Here is an 18,877-nt window from a genome sequence, read left to right as displayed (position 1 = left end):
GCATATCTCACCTTTTTTTAGGTCTTTTAAAGTTTTTCTCAGCAATGTATTATCATTTTTAGTTTACAGATCTTGCACTTATGTTAAATTTATTCCTAAATATTTTATTCTTTTAATGCTATTGTTAAAAATTTGTTTTTTAAATTATATTTTTAGATAGTTTGTTCATATATCAGATACAATTGATGTTTATATTTATCTTTTATACTATAAAATTGCTACATATTTATTAGTTCTAGTAGTTTTTCATAGAACCCTTAGGGCTTTTAAAAGATACCTATTCTGGATGTCTCTCAGAAATAGTCTGTGTGCTATGTGAGAGTAGATACCCATGCCTAGCATGTAATGAATACTTCATACATGCTTACTGAGTGATGGAATGGATTTTTGCATGTATTTCTCCAGAGTATTATGCTTTTTCTAACTATAGTTAACAGGTACTTTAAATTTATAAAAATGAGACTTTACATAGGTTTGATTATATATTTACATTTCATTACAATTACATTGAAAATGTTTCATGCCTTAGACTCCATTCCTAGGCTGTACAGACAATATGAAAACAAAACAAAACAAAACAAAAGTTGGCAATAAAATAGAGTTGTTTTATTTGAGATCATTTTGGTGAAAAGATTAACTTTTTTATTTTTTTCCAAAAGGATGCATATTTTAAGGTGAATATGTGATCAACACTAAATGCATTAAGAATGCATTCCTTACAGTCAGGTTTTTATTTCATGAAAGAAAAATGCTTATGCCATATCATGTTTATTGCATAATTTGCAATTTACAGCAACAGTGCATCTATTTAATTTTCACTTAAATGTTGTAAATTACACTCTTTTAGAATACATTGGATACAAATCTTTTTTATTCACTTAAGCTTTTTTTCTTTTAACCAACAATCTGAGTCATTTTAAACATCTCATGTTTTACTAGGAAGATCTTTTTTCCTTAAATAATTTCTGAGTGAAGATTTTTAACTGCATAGAACACAAACACCTGTTTTCCCCACAGTATTAATTGATACAATGCCAAACATACATCATCATCTGAATACTATGTGAGTTGTGTCAAAACATACCTTACTTTTCAAGCCAAAGACAGGTTTATGGAGTTTTCAATTTGTCAGCTCTGAAACTGCATCAGTTTGGAAACTAAGGACACAAAGAAAAAAGTAAACAAACATAAACAAAAAGGTGCAACATACAAAGTTAACCTTTCCCAGTACAAGTAAGGATTATCCTGCATGTGAAGCAACATTCCTTTCAAGTGTGTGTGGGCGAGCCTGCATCATGCCTGGATGTATATCTGTAACTGCGCTCAGTTGCATGTATGTTTTAATATCACACCTAAAGTATCAATATAATCAGCATTACCTCAAGAGCTTTTACCAAATTGGCATCTCTTCATGTTGCCACCACTTCCCAAACAACCCATCTCTCCTCACCAACTGTCTTACCTATTTGTTACCATTACTCCCAGAGGCAGCTGTAAGCAATGGGTAAGAGCCAGGACTCTGGACTGTATTATCTAAGTTCACATTTTTGGCTCAGTCACTTATCAGCTATGTAATCATGGGCAATTTATTTATGTTCTCTGAGGCCATGTTTCCAATCTGCAAAATGGAGAAAATAGTAGTATCTGCCTTCTTGGGTTGTTATGAAATAGATATGTACTTATCATTTTAACCCTGTGTATACATGTGGGTAGGTATGTGCATGTGTGTTGGAGGTGCTGTATCTATCTGTTATCTATCTGTCTACATACACACATATGCATACACAGACACAAATATTTGTGCCTGTGTTATCTATGTAAATGTATATACATCATATATATATAAAACAATATATACATATTTTTTGAATAACAGTGACTGGTGTATGAAAAGTGATTAATATGTTTTAGCTATCCTTATAAAATTTGGTTGAAATGCCCTGATGTAATATTTCTCAGAGCTGATGATATGTAAACCATTTCTTATTATTAACCCTTTAGCTTGTTACAAAGTTTGATGAAGGTAAACATGATGGGAAACAAAATCAGCCAAACTGATAAACCATGAAATTATTCAGGTCTTGGTGTGTGCCAATGGTAAAGAACTTGTATGAATAGTTAATAACATGTTTAATATTTATTTTAGATTCTGGATCCAAATTATTTTAGCAACATGAGAACTGCACATTCTTTTATATACCCATAGTCATCCTGCTTAACATATATCAGAATAATTTTCCATCCTGTACCAAATAATTGTCATATTCAATGAAGAATTAAGTTCTATTTAACATACTCTTGTTTTTTCTTCCTGGAAGAGTTGGCTTAATATTCAATAGATCTGTGTCCATTGCTTCCTCACAATGCTTGAGGATATTTTAAAATACTTTTTGACGTTTTTGAATGTACACTTGTAATTATATTTAAGTAATAGGTAATTTGACAGTATCATGATTAATGACAAATATGGTCTAGTGAAAATATATTATTTTAATACCACTCTGCGAAAGTCATAGATGATAATCTTCTCACTTATAGTACTATTATAATTCCTAAGTCATATATTTCATTGTACTTCAAAAGTAAAGTACTTATTACTCTATAAATCTCTGTTCAGACTTCTTTATCAGTTAAGATGGGATACCTTAACTGCCTCTCCATTTATTTATATTTATTTAAGTTAAAAACAAGAAAACAAAAAGCATACTAAAATCTTGTTAATCCATGTAGAGTCTTCTCTGATAACATGTTATCCTTGTACACTAAAAATAAACATTGAGTGACAGTTCCTGTAAACAAGTTTGCAGTGCTTTGCTGTTCCTAAGAGCTGTGATTTATGTCAGCACTATTGGAGCAGGGATATCTGACCTTTTGTGGTTGGTTTATGGACCCTTTTGAGAACCTATAAAGTAATCTATGAAAGCCCTTTTCGTCTGAAAAAAGCATTTAGGCTCTTATGCAAATACAATTTTGTATATAGTTCCTTTAGATCACTGGATCCCCTAAAGCTAAATCAAGGACATATCCATGGTTTAATTCTTCCTACTAAGAAATCCAACTCTAATATTTGTGTGTAAATCAGAGACAATTAATAATTCATAATTTCTTGTATTTAGTCAGCATCACAGAAATCATATTGCCTTTTCTGTTTTTCATTTTTAGTTCTAAGGACCAAATTATTATGGGCCTTGTGGCACTATTTCATATTATGGTTTTTATGTAAAGATTACAAATTTTTTTTAAAGTTACTCTGGAAAAAAAGAGAGCAGTCTCTCTTCATCATGTTTTTCTTATCATGACAATATTCTTTTCTGTCAGGAAGTTGTGAGGAAGTCTCCATTATTGATCAAATATCCCAGTATCTTGGGAAGATAAAAACTGTGTAGAGCTTATATATCTTTAGAAGATTTTATGTTCTGAAATTCAGTTATAAAAGTAAATATTGACAAACATTTGCTGCATGCCAGGCTTTATATTTAGCACATTATTGACATCATCTCATTCATCCTCATAAAAACCCTAGAAGTTGTCGTAGTCTGTTCGGGCTGCTCTAACAGAAACACCATAGACTAGGTGGCTGAAACACAAAAATTTATTTCTCACAGTTCTGGAGGCTGGGGAGTCCAAGATCAAAGCACTGGGCAGATTTGGTATTTGGTGAAGACAAGCTTCCTGGTTCATACACAGCCATCTTCTTGCTGTGTCCTACAAGGAAGAAGGGACAGGATTGCTCTCTGAGGTCTGTTTTGTAAGGGCACTAATCCCATTCATGAGGGCTCCACCCTCATGACCTAACAAACTTTCAAGGGTCCTGCCTCCTAATACCATCCCTTTGGGGGTAGGTTTCAACCTATTAATTGGCTGGAGGAGTGGGGCAGGGCGGATACACAAACATTAAACCTATAACAGGTATACACAGTCATTCCTATTTTATAGTTGAAGTAACTGAGGCCAGAGAGTTGATGTAACTTTCCCAGGATTACTCAATCAGTAATTACTCAGTTACTAGAGAACAGATGGGGATTCCCTGGCAGTTTTTCTGACTTTCAGCCTCTAATTGTAACCATTCCACTGAAAGCTAAAATGGTTTGCCTAGAATTACCAAGGGGATGTTACTCTGATAGTTTCTCAAATTAGAAAAGAAATACACATCATATGACCTCTCAAAATCTTTACACATTTCATTTTAATTCCTTTATTCAATATTTACCTAGTGTTTAGGATCTTATCTGCCTTACTTGGTAGATAAGAAAACTTGAGGAGCCTATGAAGTTATGAATATAATTAGTTTATTGTCCATTAATCATAATTTAAGTACAATTTTATTCCCAATCTCCTCTGTTTTTACAAAATTCCATATTAAATTCTTTCAGGTGTATTCCTGAAGACAAATCCAGCCCCAGGTGGTTCCAATCAATTGCTTGTTTTGTTTGTTATCCAGAGACTTCTCTCTTGAGTCTTTCAAACCATCCATAAACAATTCCTTTTCAAATTACTGGCACAACCATGGTCCTTGGTTTATGATTTTAATAACTACTCCTGTTAAACCAAACACGTTGTACATAGCAGACAGGGAACAAATACTTGTAGAATGAATGGGTGAATGAATGAATTTTATACTGGCTAGACTACAAAAAAGTCAGATTACTTAAATGAAGGGACAGAGTCGTTTAATCTGATGTATGTTAAATAAGAAGCCGAATTCCTGAATATTGTTTATTAGGGAAAAATACTCCACAAGAAAATGATAGTTTTAATTTAATACATCCTGAGAATGAATTCAAAGACTGTAGAGCAATTTACTTGTGCTAAGTAAGTCTAAATATTCTGCTAAAGGTATTAAATTGAATGATGAAGTAAATCCTCTTATTTAAAGGTATGTATTGTGCTTCTTTGAAGTTTATTCTATCTGGATTAAGTATTTTTATTTGATTTAGAATTTTGCTTTGAAACATTAGATAGGAGGATAAAATTTGAAAGAAATTCTTGTAAGTTTGATTTGATTTGTTATACTTCTATTGAACATTTTCTATGTGTTGCTTATCGTGGTGAGTAACAATGGGTTTCTTTTGGAAGCAGATCTGTTTTCTGGGTGTTTCATATTTAATTTCTTAAAGAAGCCAAAAAATTTCAATTAATGGTATCCTATATTGAAGAGTTTATTAAGCACAGATTATATGCACTAAAATGGGGTTTGTGAGAGTTATTACTCAGAAATGATAACTTAAAAACTAATTTTCAGAGTGCAAAGGGTTTTTTTTTTCTTTTAGATTCATCAGTCCCATGTCCAAATCCTAAAGATAAATTCCCAATCACAGAGAATGTAAATGGGGAATGCAAGGAATTTTGTGGGAAAGGAGTAGTTTTAGTCAGTATGAAATTGGATTTAAAATTTTTTGACTATTTTGAAGGGTAGTAAGAGAAAAGAAAAAAAAAAACTAATGGCTTCTTAGTAAAATATGCTTGCCCTTTGTTCTTCCTATTCTTTTTCTTTTCCCCAGTTTTTAAAAACTGTTGTATATTTGCACATTAATGACTTTTGTTGAAATTAGTAGTTATTACTTGTGTTTGCTCATGTTTAGCAGTAATCAAGTATAGTTTGGTATACAAATTCAAATTTTTTTCAGTGTTTACACCTAATCATTAAATCAGAGATATTAACTTATGGGAATAGCGATTTTTTTACTCATCTTTTTTTTTTGTTGAATGATGTTTCCTTCATTTTGATTAAAAAAACTCCATTGACAATTTTGTTTTCACTGTACATACATATTTGAATTTAAAATTTAGTCTTTTATAATCAAATTGCATTGCAAGACCTTCATACTCTGAGTACTGTATGAATGATTAAACAGAGCTTAATAGTTATAATAGTAATTTCTTGTGATTCATTGAAAGAGGTAGCACTAGTAAATACTAGTTATAACTGTTAAGAAGATTTTCTCTTAACATTATACCCAAAGCATAACATACATTTTAAAGTTCCTGTGTCTCCTTTCAAGCATGAAGTCTTCCTTAAGCCAGTGAAGTTATCTATCTTAGTGAATATGAAAGATGCACTAATTTGTTGAACACACATCCAAGTAATACTGTGGTTCACCAGTGGCATCAAATTTATTTGAAAGTAAATATTTATTCCTGAGTTTCTGTATAGAGTGTTTGATTTCAGCCTTTTCTCAGATTTATCTACTTAAAAAAGAAATAAGTGAGAAGATAGTTGAAGATCCTTTTCTCATGGAAAGGGTTTTCAACACAGAAGATTTCATTTCTTAAGCTGTGGAATACATAGAATTATAAGGAGGTTCTATTTCATATCTACTTTTCTTGCTAATATATTATGATCAATGCCTAATATTTAGATTGTGCCAAAATAACAAGAATTTGGTTTGCCTTTAGAGTGTGAATATAGGTTTTTATTAAAAATATTTACAACTCCCTAAATTCTCATTACCTAATTTTAACTTCCAAATTAACTATCCCAAGGTATGAGGTGAATCATTATTTCCAAAGGGATCTTAAAATACTATTAAGAATGTCATAAAATGTGGTGCCATTTAGCTGTCTCGGAGAACCATAAAATCACTGTTTCTGCATAAATGTAAAATTGGCAAACCGATTTACAAGCTCTTCTTCATGCAACTCTGGCTTTGGGCCATTTTTAGCTCATGTGATTTGGGTCATATTAACTAAAAAGGAGTTCATGATTGCTGTGTATCCCCCCAAATTCATATGTTGGGTCTGAATGTATTTGGGTCTGAATGTATCCTCCCAAATTCATATGTTGAAACGTAACCCCCTAGATGATAGTATTGAGAGAGGAGCCTTGGGAGATGGTTAGGTAATGAGGGTGGAGTCCTCATGAATGGGATTAGCAATCTTATAAAAGAAGACCCTAGAAAGATCCCTTACCCCTTCCATCAAGTGAGGATACCAGGAGTCTGCAACCACAAGAGGATCCTTGCTTGCCATCGGGCACACTGATCTTGGTCTTCAGCCTCTAGAACTAAGAGAAGTAAATTTCTGTTGTTTATAAACTACGCAGTCTGTGGTATTTTGTTATAACAGCCCAACTGACTAACAGTGGTATTCAATGGGCCATCTACACAGGCAACAGTAATAACACCTGCATTTCTTACCTCTAAATTCCACATTCTGAATCCTACACAAGTGTTCTTTGAAAGATATCACTAAGGATCAACTGCCAAAATCAGATATTTTCAAATTATAATCAAATGTGGAAGGCAGGGTGTTTTTTTAAAACTTTATACCCATGTATTCACTCATTTAATATTTATTGAGCATGCGCTATATGTCCTTGGCAGTGCGCTTGATAGTGAGGATATATTGTTGACCAAGTCAAACGTGGCTCTGTCTTCATAAAGCTTAAACCTGAGAGGGGAAGACAAATGAATGTCAAATAATGAAACATTCATTTCAATTGTAATAAGTGCTGCAAGAGAAGAACAGGTGTCATGAGCATATTTAACAGCAGGATCTGAATTTGATGGGTAGTCAAAGAAAGCATTCCTGAAAGAAGCAGATCTTTAGATTGGGACCAGAAGGATAGAGAATAGAAGTGCATTTCAGGCAAAGAGGGGGAATATGAACAAAATCCTTACGGTATGCAGGTCTTATTTACATATATTAAATTACTCATGCCACAAGCTAAGATGTGAAGAAAAATGTAATATTTACATATTTTATCATTATTTTGGTTTTCTTTGTGGTTATTTGATTATGTCAGTCCGAGTTCAGCCAGAGAAACAAATAGGAGGAAATCTATATTAAGAGATTTATTAGAAGCAATTGGCTCACACAGTTGTGAGGGCAAGCTAGACAAGTCCATTGGCACACCCATAGGGCGGGCTACTGCTCTTGGCAGGAGCTGAAGCTGCCATCTGAGGGCAGAATTTCCTTTGGCTCTGCTTTGAAGACCTATCAACTGAAAGGCTCACCCAGAATATCTAGGATAGCCCCCCTTACTTAAAGTTTACTGATTATGGATTTTAATCATAGTCACAAAATACCATCACCGCAACATCTAGGTTAGTGTTTGAATAACTGGGAACTCTGGCCTAGCCAAGTTGAGGCATAAAACTGACCATCACACCAGTACAATTTAAATTGGTCCAATATGGACATTTAAATAGTCCTTTTAGGTCAACCTCAGGCTCTCATTTAGAGAAAAATGTGTTCCTTGAAGTACCTCCCTTTTACCCCACTTCCCTGTCTACGACGGCATCCAGGTGTCTGTGAGGGTGAGTGTCCTGGGAAGGTTATGCCTTATGAGACCTGGGGTCATGGGAGGGGCGTGGCGCTCCCTCCCATGCTGGTCCTTGTGTGTGTGTGCACACCAGCTGGTGTTTGTACCCTCCAGGTTTCTGTTCTTGGTCTACCTGGTTGATGCATGCTCTTCTGTTTGTACTTCGGTCTTGGCCGGTGTTTCTAGACACTCCCCTCAGTGGCTAGTCATGTAGACCTCCTGACCTCTCTTTTATCCTCCATTTGGCTCCTGGCTTGGGAGATTCCATAGGCCCTCACTCACCAAGAGGGCTCAGTGGTAAACCCCTTGGTTTTCAACATATCATCAACCTGACACGGGAAGGCTAGCGTTCTGAATGCTAGCGTTAATGTTATCCTCTGCCTGATAGGATTCTACCACCTTGATACCTTGGCTCCCTGGCTCATCAAAGAGGAGCGCACAAAGTGGCCTCCTCCTGTGACCTCTTTCAGGAACATGATACACTGTTTTCAGTGCTCCCCCTGCAGAGCCAACAAGCATGTCTTATGTTGGTTTTTGTTTTTATTTTTTCCTTCCTATAATCCTCCACGATTAGAAGGAGGTAGGCTTTCTTTTCTTTTTGCAGAACTCTTCTTGTGTAGCTTGCAAACTGGACCCTTTAATGTCTTTTTTTTTTTTTTAATACTGGCAAGTTTTCAGCCCTTTTTATTTTTTCCTTTTAGCAGTTAGCACTTTTTTTTTTTAATTTTATTTATTTATGGCTGTGTTGGGTCTTCGTTTCTGTGCAAGGGCTTTCTCTAGTTGTGGCAAGCAAGGGCCACTCTTCATCGCGGTGCGCGGGCCTCTCACTGTCGCGGCCTCTCTTGTTGCGGAGCACAAGCTCCAGACGCGCAGGCTCAGTAGTTGTGGCTCAAGGGCCCAGTTGCTCCGCGGCATGTGGGATCTTCCCAGACCAGGGCTCGAACCCGTGTCCCCTGCATTGGCAGGCAGACTCTCAACCACTGCGCCACCAGGGAAGTCCCCTTTAATGTCTTTTGAAAGGCAGAGTTTAAGTATCAATCACGTTGTTCTTCACCGGGCCCAGATTGAGGAGAAAGAACTTTTTTTGCTTCTGCTGGTAAACTGTTTATTAGGGAAAGTTAAGGGCTTAGGGGGTGGGATGCGGGTGGTGTGTTCTGGAGGTGGAGGTGGGGAAGTGAGGAGTACATTCTTTAAGCTTCGCTTAGAGCCCCAGAATTTAAATGTCAACTCTAGATAGAAATGATAATTAGATTGTAAAATAGCTTCTTTACAGTCATAAAAACTCCCAAGCCGGCACAAATGGAACATGAAGTGTTTCTACCAGTGGTGTGGATGGATTCCTTATGATCCGTTTATCTTTTCTTAACCCATCCCTGCGTTTAACCAGAGGCATTTTCAATGTGAGTTATTGAAGAGAGGGGTTCAGTTTGAGGCCAAGAAGTAAGTTTATTTATTCAACAAATATTATTGAGTGTATCTAGGCACAGCCCATAATATGAATTCTGAGTCTTAGTTTATAATTAGCTAATTAGCCATTACAACGACTTATTCTTTGAAGAACATAATTTAGATAGATTTAAAAAAAGAAAGTTTCATGCATTTTGTGATCTGATGGAGCAGAGGCAGGGCTGACTCTTGGTGCACTTAGAAGAGCCCACACTTGGTTTAATGCTCTGCTGTGGCCATCTTAACATTCTTAATCAGTTTTGAACAAGCGTCCTCACATTTTTATTTTGTGCTGTGTCCAGCAAATTGTGTAGCCAGACAGGAACAGAGGGATTGGCCTTCTAATCATGATTTCACTTAGTAGCTCTCAGGCAAGTAGTACTGTAAACCTCACTGTTTCATCTGTAAAATGGGGCTATACCAGTGCCTATATAGGCTTGCTGTGTAGGTAAATGAGATGTGTACATAGAGTAATTAACGCATCACTCAGCAATTAGCAAGTCTGCTGCTGCTGCTGTTACTAATACTTAAATGAATGTGTTTTGGAGCCAAACTATTTTTTAGGCCTGAACAATCTACTAAAGTAGCAAATAAATTCACTGTTCTAAAGCAATAATGATATAAAATCATTTTTTAAAATTCTAGGATATTACCCTAACACTGCCAACCTCTATTTTCTAGCCACTGGTTAGTTTTCTTACAGCAAGTAAACGGGTTGTTGTTGTTATTTTCTCACAAATTTAAATTTGGAATATTTTGTTTCTTATAACTTTAAGATTGCTAAATTGCATGATTTTCTAAAGGAGAAGTAGCAGGCTCTGATATTATGCCCTATTGGCTTTGCTTTGCTGTTAGGAATTTGACAATTTAGTTTCTATTTTAAGTACTTAATATTTGATAGGGATTTATAAATAAAGTACATATAAACTCCAGTAAATAGAAAAGGATGAAGCTGGTGGGCAAATGGGAGTGGTAGATTAGGAGGAAGCAGTAGACATTATACAGTTATGTTGTATTTTCAAAATGTGTAATCAACCTTATTTGAGAAAGGATTGGAAGCAGAATACCTCAGCCATTCAGCATACCAGGGGAATGGATAAGTGAACTTTTCTCATAACTGACGTTTAAGCGCGTAACCTTGTAATGTTTGCTTTAAGGTACTTTAATGGAAATTATCATTTCTATGGAAATCTTAAGTATTGCAGGCATTTGATTCAGAAAACAGAATGTACTAAGCATAGTTTTTTATTAATAACTCAAGGTTATCACTGTATGAATATCATGCCTTAACTGTTTTCTCTTTGGGGACAAAAAAGGGACATAGGAATTCCTTATTTCTTCAAGGAAGCTCCCCAGGCTTCTGCAGAATGCTAGCTGGTACTTGTTTCATTTGTTGGCATAACCTCTGTTTTCTAACAACCCTTCAATTGATGTGAGTAGGTCTGTTTCTGTGGCTTCCACCTTTCTCAGGATTGTTTTTAATAATTTGATTCTGGTCAGTCTCTTCATGTGGGTCGAATTAAGAGATCTCTAAAAATGCAGGAGCAGTACCTCAGCCATCTTATACCATATGGTACCCTAAGAAGGAGAGAAATCTAGTCCCAGAGAGATCAGAAGTAAACAGAAGGACAGAGAGGAAAGAGAGAAAAGATGAAGAGCGTGTGCCCAGATTCCTGAAGGCTTTCTGGCTTCTGTTTCTAGAGCCTGGTGAGGTCCTGCTTCCTTTGAGATTCTTTAAGTATCTCATTATCTTTTAAGTAATTCCAAAACTTTAAAAAAAAACAGTTTGCATTTGCATTCTTTTACTTGTGAACAAAGACATCTTAAATATGATTGTGTCTATATTAGACTTCTGAGCAGTTACTGTCAATGTTAACTCATTTGAATTTGCAGTTCACTAAGCTCTGGCTCTTTTTCTTTGTTTCTAACCCCAATTCAGGACTTTATATTTAGCTCTTTTTAATTTCGGTATGACTGAGGTGGTGCACTTGAATATCATAAATGTCCAGGTAAGAGTTGATGAAGGCCTCTGCTAGTGTTAGGGGCCTAATGGAGATTCTGGGGAAACTATGAAGGGTAGGACGATACTAGGACTCCATTGATAAGTCTTAAATGGAGATGATGAGTTGAATGAGAAGTTGAGTCTTGAGGAGCACTTACAAATGAATAAGCAGAGTTTGATGCCATTCACTAAGGGAGAGCACATACAAGGTGGTGAACAGGACAGTGCATTCCTTTCAGGCCCTGCTGAGTCTGCTTCACTTGTAGGAGGGAAGTATTTGAGTCTTGGTCTCAGGAGAGGGACTTAAAGGACAGTTAAAAAAGTACAAGAGTTACCCATTTTTAAGTGATAGTTGACTCCATGGGGGTGAAAGAGACCACTCAGCAAAGGGGTACAGTATGAGAAGAGAAAGCTAGAGATGAGACACTGAGGAACACCATCCCTTGGAGGAAGAGGAGGAACTGCTGGGAAAATAGAGAAGCAGCAGCCTGAGAAGTATGAAGGAAGCCGGAAAAGACAGTGTCAGAAAAGACAATAACGACGTATCTTTGAGAAGGAAAGAATGGTCAACAGTATTAACTGACATTGAAAAGTCCAGTAGGATAAGGAGTGATATACACTCAGTAGCTTTGATAACTCAGAGACAGTTGCTGACTTGAGGTACCAAACTATCAGTGGGTCGGTGAGAGGAAGGCCAGATTACAGCGGATGGAGAAGTAATGGGCAGTGTGGAGGCGAACATCATGTATCAGTCCTTCAGAAACTGAGCTGAGAATGCAAAGAGACGATTTATAGACACATGAGGGTGTGTGGGTGAGGGGAAAGGTTTTTAACAATAGAAATTGCATCCTATCACACTGAAGGAGGAAAGAAGCCAGGAATTACAGGGGAAAGTGAGGATTAACTGATGGAGGGAGAGAGAAAATAACAGGTTCTAGAGCTACAGTGTCTGGATTCAATTCAGATAAAAGTTTAGGACAGATATTTTTATGTCAGTGGGGAGGGATGCAGCAGGGATGAGGGTGAGAAATAGAGATGAACTTCTTTCCCACCCAGTGGTGGTATTTCCCTCCACGAGGAAAGAATACTTAACTAGGGTAACACTGCTTCTTTCCACCTTCTACCCACTACTCCCCTAAAGGAAGAAGGAGGCATAATTTGCTTAATTTGTGAATTTGGACAAGCTGGGTGTTCATAGCCCACTCTTCCTCTTTACTTTCTGTTGTGAATTCTCCTTTACTTCTTATTGCTATGACTGGGTTGGTAAGACTGCTTTGTTTTGGTTTTTGATATTAGAAACTTTATTTAACTCTCACACTTCAGTCATTGTCTCCAATGTTAACTTCAATAAGAAAGGTGATATTTTGGACTTCATTGATTTTTGTCTTCTTTCTCTACTGGGTCAGAATTCAGCTAGGGAAGAGGCATCCTTTCTTCTTGGTGCCCCTTATTGATTTTCAGCAAACTTTTCTTCTAAGATATGTGGAAAATGGTTGACTATAAAAGATAAAATATCTCCATATGTATGCAAATGGAAAGTTAAGAGCATCTTGACCTTTTGCCTTCAGGTAGGAGGTAAGAGCAAATGCTAGGAGAAGGGGTCTGGAATAGAGTAGAATCTGAAGAGTAAAATGTGGACACACAGAAAAAGTACTGACTGGCATTTTTGATCTAGTGGAGGCAAGAATTTATTAAAATAGTTTTCCTTTTAATTTTTTTATCAGGGTTGACTAAGATTATAAGATAAGAATTTTTTGTCACATTCTTAGACTTCTGGCACTGGGATTTTATCTATAAATTTTTCTGAAGTTGTTGTTACATGTCTAAATATATGCAGTATTCCTGTCTTTATTGTTATTACCTCCAAGATAGCTTGATCACTTCTCTCTGGCAAGCACTTTATTCTATCTTTTAATTTTGAAAATATTTCAGTCCAAAACAGTGGTTCCCCAACTTACTTCATCTCCCTTCAGAGCAGTGATATTGAAAGCCTAGGTAAAGTAACGTTCAGTTCAGAAAAACACACTTTAGATGTCTTTTTGGTGAAAGGCAGGTAAGAGTTATTTATGTTGGTGATGTCAAATCTATCAAACCTTTAGTGAATAGGAATTCTGGCCCAGGAAGTCTTTGGCATTCCTTTTGTGTCCTGTGAGTGCAAGGAAGAAGAGCACCAAAGCAACAGGACAGTAGCCAGTGGGTATTTTCAGTAACATGAAGGCTTCTTTTACTACAGAAATGTCTCTTTTAAAATTTTAATTCAAAAGAGAATCTCTCCTGGGTTGAAACATCTGCATGTGAGTGGCATTTGCAGTTGAGAAGAGGTAAGAACTAACAGTGTAACATGTTAAATAGTCAACCTTTTTTTCCTCAGTAAGTTCTGACACAAGGTGTTCTGTTCAATTGAATATTTTCTCCTTTTTTGCTGGTATAATTTCAAACAGTAAGATTCACAGATCTCAAGTGTAGTTTGATGAGTTTTGATAAGTGTATGCACCCGTGTAACCAAAGCCTCAATCAGGATACGTTAGCACTGCCGTCTTTCCAGTTTATCCCACTCTCTCCCAGGGGCAATGGCTCTTCTGATTTCTTGCTTCATAGAATGATTTTGTTTGTTCTTGAACATTGCAACAATGGGTTATACAGTAGGTATGTTTTTATGTCTGGGTTCTCCGAAGCATAAAGTTTTTGAGATTTATCCATTTACCATCATCAGAAGCTTATTCTTTATTATTGCTGAATAGCGTTTCATTGTATGAATATGTTACAGTTGAATATTCTTTTTCCTGTTGATGGATGCCTGGGTTGTTTACAGTTTTAGGTTATTATGAATAAGATTACCATGAATATTTGTATGTAATATTTTGGGAGACATTTTTATTTATTTTGGGTAAATGCATAGGGGTGAAATTAATGGATCATAAGGTAGCTATATTTATAATTTTATAAGAAACTGTCTCATGATTTTCCACAGATGTGGAGCAGTTTTATACTTCCACCAGTAATATCTGAGCAGTGCCATTGCTCTGAATTCTTTCCCACATTAAATGCTATTACACTTTAACTTTAGCCCTTCTAATGAGTGTGAAGTCATATCTTCGTGTGGTTTTATTTTGCATTTCCCTGATGGTTATGATGCATGCTTTTCACGTGTTTGCTGGCATTCCAATATACACTTTCCTGAAGTGTCAAGTCTTTTGCCCTTTTTAACTGACTTGTTTGATCATCATATTAGTATTTATTTGTAGGTATTATTTAGATAATCTGGATACAAGTATATGATTTATGTACTGCAAATATTTTCTCATTTAGTGGTTTGCCTTCTCCTTTTCTTTTTTTTTTAACATCTTTATTGGAGTATAATTGCTTTACAATGGTGTGTTAGTTTCTGCTTTATAACAAAGTGAATCAGTTATACATATACATATATACATATACATATATCCCCATATCTCTTCCCTCTTGCGTCTCCCTCCCTCTCATTTTCTTAATGGTGTCTCTCAGTGAGCAGAAGTTTTAAGTCTGATGAAATCAGATTTATTATAATTTCTTAAAAATTATAAGAACGATTCATTCTTTTTTTGTTCTATTAAAAATTTTTTTCTAATTGATCACAAAGATCATTTGCTATGTTTTCTTCAATGAACTTGATAGTATGTTTTTTTACATTTAGGTTTGTAATCCAGACCTGATTAAGTTAATTTTTGAATGTGGCCTGAGGTATGAAACAAGGTCCAGTTTCTTCTATACAGATATCTATTTACTCTAGCAAAATATGATGGAAGACCTTCCTTTCCCCACTGAATCCCATTGACACCTTTGTCAAAATCATTTGGGTCATTTATGGACTCTCTGTTCCATTGATCTTTTTGTCTTTATGTCGGTACCAGACTGTTATGATTATCTTAGCATTATAGTACGTCTTAAAATCAGATCATGTTAATCCTCTAACATCATTATTCCTTTTCAAGATTCTGAAGCTGGAATTCTTAATTAGAATTACTTTGTACTTATGTGGGGCCTCCTATTCTTCCTCTGCTCTAATTGAAAAATGACTGTTCTGTGAATGGATTATTGAAGAATTCAAATATGTAAATATGCGTGCATCTTTTCACTGTGCTTCCTAGAAGCAATGTGTGACATGCCATGAAACTTGTCAAGTGTCTGAGCAGTTCTTTAGTGCAGTGAAACAGGTTTCCTGACAAGTGTGCCATCTGCTGATCAATGTTTCCAACTGCATTATAAAATGATAAACTCTTAACTTCCTTTCTTTGTTCATTCTGTGCCTTCAATGACGGGTCATCTAGCCCAATCATTAACATACTTCTAACACACACACACACACACACACACACACACACACACACACACACACACGCAAACAAATAAACACACCATTATTTCTATATCTCATTTGTATCTTGGCTTCCTATCCACTTTCATCCTTTCTACCCAACTGCCAAATTTAACATTTTTTTCCCTTCCCAAGAGCCTTTTGTGCTGGCCCTGAAGATTCAGATCTCTACTCTGAGTACGCCTCAGAGAACTCTTAAAAATGGCTTTTTTGTCAGGTCATTGCCAGTGTGTTTCAAACCTCGTTAAAGATAATTAGTTTCAATGTGTTTTAAGCTACTCTACGTAGTCTCTAAGCCTACTAGAGAGTAACATCCATTAACAACTTTAAAAGTTGTTTATATACATAATAATTTTTAAATAGAAAAATTTAGACACATTGAATTTATTTTGCTCCTGTGGACTCTTGGCATTTAGAGTGCTTAAGAAACTTGAGAAAACTTTGATAATGTTTACTATAGGCATGGAGCTATTACTTGCTAGTAGGGTCTTTTTAGCATTGCCAACTAAACACAAATGTCTAGTTTTTGAAAGTCAATATTTAATTGGAGAGAGATTGATTGATTAAGCCATCTACATGTGGGATCTCCCTTCCTCCTCTTTGAGTCCTGATATATGACTATCCAGAGCCTACCGCCTACCATAGTGATTAAGCTTAGCCATAATGATCATTAAGTTTTTTGTTTGGTTTTTTTTTTTGCATTAAAATCAGATACTTTGTTCTAAAGTGGGTTTTGTAGTTTGGCTCTTTTTAGTAAAATGAGTTTTATACCATATATATATATATATATATATATATATATATATAATATTTGAATTACTAGACTTTAATTTCTAAGGCCATTTTAAGCCTCAAAGTCACTGATGAGCCCACGCATAGCATCCATGAGTGCTGAATACTTTGCATGTATTATTTCCTTTTATTATTATCCCCATGTATAGATGATGACACTGTGCTTAGATGGCTGAGATAACATATCCCAGATCATAAGTACATGGTGGAGTGAAGCCAGTATTTTAACCAGGTCCATTTGACTTCATAACAAGCTCTTAATACACATTACTGCCTATTTCTCTATTTCAGACACTTACTCTCTTAAAATAGCTCTCCATAAAAACCCTGATGAAGTTTTCAAATCTCAGATCTTTTCTAATTAGGATTTATGTTGTAATATACAAACATAGAGTTAGAGGAGAATTAAAAAAAAAGAAACAAAATTAATAATGTGTACATGTCTAAAACGCAATACTGCCTCTTAGTGGGGTCTCTTTTCCATAGCAACCTTTGCATCTTCACTGTCAGCCATTCTGCATCTTGTACTAACTAAATCCATAATTTCCAGCATATGCACATTTCAGTCTGGTTACAAAATTTTCTTTTTATTTCTTTTCAGTTTTATTGAGATATAATTTACATACAACATTGTGTAAGTTTAACATATACAACATGATGTGATATGTGTACAAAATATGGTTTTTCACACTAACATTTTCTGAGTCTTATCTCTGGTCAACCCAGTCCTGTAATTTTATACCTCCTTTTATACCTCCAGGCTGCAAGAACATGAGCAGTTGATGTGCAGTGTTCTCTCTCTCTCTCTCTTTTTTTTTTTCTATGACAGATAATCAATTACAAAAAACAGAAGGAAGTAGCCTGGTGCATTTTATTAGGTCTGCTGTTTGATTTTTATTAGGGATGTTCTTCATTATTTGGATACACTATGTGTTCATATATGAGAAAGGGGTGTGTGTGTGTGTGTGTGTGTGTGTGTGTGTGTGTGTGTGTACATATGGAAGAAAGCTCTGTGGAGCCCATATTTATCAGTGAGTCCTTAAGTGTACACTTTATCCTTCTGCTTCTGGGTCCATCCCAAACTCATTTCTCAGAATCCAAGATCTAAGAACACCTCAAATGTCTGAATCTGTAGACAATCCAGAGTTGGGAAGTAGACCCAGGAAATGCCTAGAGATAATGAAAGAAACTTAATCGAGCTTATATCTGCCAGAGTTTAAATGGACTATTTATTTGCCCAGTAACAGGCCAAGTATGAGCAAAAAAGAACAGCATATGGAAGCATTCTAGCACAGTAAAAAGGAAAAATCATGAGAAAAACTGGATTCTCAGGCTCTACCACTGAATGGTAATGTGAATTTAGGTAGGTTCCATAAGCTTTCTCTATTAAAGAGATGGTAATACCTTTCTTGATTATAAGCTACTTGAGGATCAGGACAGAGTCTTATACATCACCTTATTGCATAATAACAACTTCTAAAAATCATCAGTACGCCATATAGGGTTTTTAACCTTTTGGACCGAGTATTCCCTCAAAATTATTTTTATAAAAAATGTACTCTAGTCCATATCTTAATTTTTCGTTGCATCTTCATAAGGATAAATGTTTCAGCATATCATAAATATTGATTTCACATAGAACTGTTATATCACACTTTTATTTATATCCAATGGGATGTAAACATCATAGCAAATTGAAACCCACTGATACTGATTTAAATAGTCTATGTACAAACTCAATTTTAAGAGTTGGAAATTTTAAGTTGTTATATTTTCTTCTTGAAATTTTCCTTCCAGTTCATTTCTCCCACATAATTATTGTTGGTCCACAAAGTTCAAAACAACATTAATATATTTAAAGTTTTTATGATTGCTAAAAATTTATGTGAAACATCTTAATTAGGTTAAGATATGGTGCAAATGGTGTTTGATTAAGGAGGATTCAGTCTCTTCCTCATGAAGACCATTCCTGACCCCCTGGCTTAGGTTAGACCTGCTTACTGTATAATAGCTCACTGTACCC

The 18,877-nt window shown here is 35.5% G+C and overlaps 1 protein-coding gene and 1 long non-coding RNA gene across 3 annotated transcripts in view; one reads left to right on the top strand and one right to left on the bottom strand.

Annotated features, from left to right (window-relative positions):
- The window catches only part of NAV3 (neuron navigator 3), an 867,875-nt gene that overhangs the window by 360,824 nt on the left and 488,174 nt on the right, over nucleotides 1-18,877 (top strand). The gene's annotated exons all lie outside the window — the stretch shown is intronic.
- Nucleotides 1,561-16,152, bottom strand: LOC309640435. The gene is made up of 2 exons (XR_014252216.1): nucleotides 16,062-16,152; nucleotides 1,561-16,031 (listed from the first exon to the last, which is right to left on the bottom strand). It is a non-coding gene; the product is annotated as an uncharacterized lncRNA (long non-coding RNA).

This window comes from Balaenoptera physalus (genome assembly GCF_965194825.1).
Source record: "Balaenoptera physalus genome assembly, chromosome: 13".
Classification (NCBI taxonomy): domain Eukaryota; kingdom Metazoa; phylum Chordata; class Mammalia; order Artiodactyla; family Balaenopteridae; genus Balaenoptera; species Balaenoptera physalus.
Note: the sequence above shows the minus strand (reverse complement) of the source record. Positions and strands in the feature narration are given on the sequence as shown.